This window comes from Lynx canadensis, chromosome B2 (assembly GCF_007474595.2).
Source record: "Lynx canadensis isolate LIC74 chromosome B2, mLynCan4.pri.v2, whole genome shotgun sequence".
Lineage (NCBI taxonomy): Eukaryota > Metazoa > Chordata > Mammalia > Carnivora > Felidae > Lynx > Lynx canadensis.
The window spans coordinates 114,695,786-114,698,456 of NC_044307.1; positions in this window are offsets into that span (position 1 = coordinate 114,695,786).

The following is a 2,671-nucleotide window of genomic DNA, read 5'->3' on the forward strand; positions in this document are numbered from 1 at the left end:
AATCAAAACTCAAAATTCTAGAGGAATTTTTTGAGAGAGTGTTTAGTAGTTTTGAATCTATGGTGGTTAAATTTATTAAACAAAAACCCAGTCAAAATGATTGCTATCAAATGGCACCAGGAATCATATTAAGCAGGAGATATAAAGATGGAATGAGATCCCTTACCTCAGGGATATTCAAGTTATTAAAAATAAATGTAAGGAAACAATCACAGAAAAGTGCTCGGTAGTATAATAAGGGAGACAGGATTATATGCTTTATGGAGGAGAAGCTAATTTATCTGAGTCTATAAAATGTTTTTATAAATTTTAAAATTAGCATGATTCACAATAGAAAATTTGTATGAAAAACAAAATTAAAAAGAACAAAGTATTAATTACTCTACTTTCACCACTCTTGCACTGATTCTTAAAAACTGAAAACAAAGTAGGAAAGAGAATTTCAAGGAGGGGATGAAGCGCATATGAGGGTATGAGGAAGGAAAAATTGGATAATGTTAGGAAACTGTAAGTATATTGTGAAGATCAGAACAAAGGATATCTGTTGTATAAATTGGTAGACATGATTCGATAGGTAGGCATGGGCCAGAATTTGAAGAAAATTAATGGTGATGCCAAGAGATTTGAACCGAACCCTTTAGTTTATTGGCAGTCATTAAAAGATTTTAGTCAAAGATGCTACAAGATATACCTTGTGGTTTAAAATTCTTATTTCTGAAACATGAAGTGCAGAGTCCGGGTCTTATAAATTTTAGTACAATGCTTTGCTAAAACATGTCTTTCAAGAGAGAGATTCAGACTGATAATATGAATTTTGGAGTTTAAATACTATGTATACTTAAAGCTATGAGACTGGACGAGATGACCAACAGAGACAAAAGTAATGAAGTCTAAGGGTAGTCTTGGGCACTCAGACATCATAAGGTAAGGGAGAAAAGAAAGCAGCAAAGAAGATTCAGAGTCCTGGGAATTCTGGCTATTTTCCTTCAATATGTGCATGATGGGATTTTAACTACAATTGCAGGTGAAAATTTTATTACAGAGAGAACATTTAACATAAGACTATCCTTTTAACAAATTAAGTGTACAATATAGTATTGTTAACCATAGATACAATGTTGCACATCATATCTCTAGCACTTATTCATCTGTATAACTGAAGCTTTGCTATTGGTTTTGTCTGGTTATTGCTCTGGGTGTTCTTGAGCAAAGCTTGGGCTCACTCGCATCCTCTCAATAGTCACACTCAACATTTTACATTAGCATTTACATACATAGTATAATTTAAAGACTGAGAGCAGCTGTTTTCTCCTAACTCCCTAGCTGTGGCTAGGACCAGTACATAGTGGGTAGCCTCAGGACCAACTGCATTTTTGTTACAATACTTGATGATCTTAGGTTGTTCTGAATTTCCCTCATTATCATGTTTATTTTTCCTTATTTTAAGCTTATGCTTCAGGCTTTTTGTTTTTAACCACAAACCCGTGTTCCTTGGTTGTAAATGTTATATAAATATAAATATATATATAATCTCTCTATATACACACATATAAATACATATAAATATGCACACACATATATGTAAAATCTTCAGGCAACTGTAAAGTGTAAGATCACGAAAAAACTGAATTTTTGTTATTTGGGGTTATTCTGGAATTTACTGTGGTGGGAAACAGAATTGGGTGCATTATCAATGTTGTAAACAAAATATCTTACAGAGAGCAGGGAGTTGTGGTAATTTGTGGGAGCCATTTTTTCCCTAACAAAAAATTAAACAAAAATAATAAATAATATCCTTAATGTAGTTTTCTCTTTTCTCTCTTTTTCTTTTGTTTTCTTTTCTTTTTTCTTTTTCCTCTCTTCTTTCCTTCCTTCCATTGTCCCTTCTTTCCTTCCTTCCTTCCTTCCTTCCTTCCTTCCTTCCTTCCTTCCTTCCCTCTTTTCCCTTCTCTCTGCCTCCTCCTTCTGAGAGAAATCATAATGTATATTTTTCTAATTTAGGGACATTACTAGTAATTCTTCAGCCTACTGAGGTTCTAGTCTAGTCTGATCTTGCTCAAGGAGCAATGCTATTCCTATTCATTGGGCTGTAACACTAAGAACACAAGGTTAATTTGTATAACTCAGTGTGTCAAGTACATGAATTATACTCTGCACAGTAAGTTGCTCTCTGGTCTTTCATATAGAAACACAAAATTGAACATCATAGAATATAGGAACCTATTGTCTTTGCCTGACATTTCTGTGGCAGAAAGTGTACGGATTAAAAATTGAATTCTTTTAACTCTTATTAAAATTGAAAGTCTATGAAGATACACCATATTTATACTTGATTTAAGTACTTTGACTTTAAATCCTGAATGTGTCATTTCAACTGTGGATACTTTAAAAGTGACTTATTCTGTCTGGTTTTTAATTTATTTATTCATAAATCAATAAATAAGGAGTATATAACAAATTTCTTAAAGTTGTGGTGTTAAGTAAATTTTTATTTCCTGGTTCATTATTTATCAAGTAGTGCACATGCTTAATAAATGGTGTTTCAGATTTGTCCAGACTGTCCTCTTGACTTGAATTCCTTTATTGTTGTTTTTGTTTGGTTGGTTTTTAGTTTTTTTTTTGTTGTTGTTCATTGGCTTTTACAGTCTGTCTACAGTTCTATGATTTTATT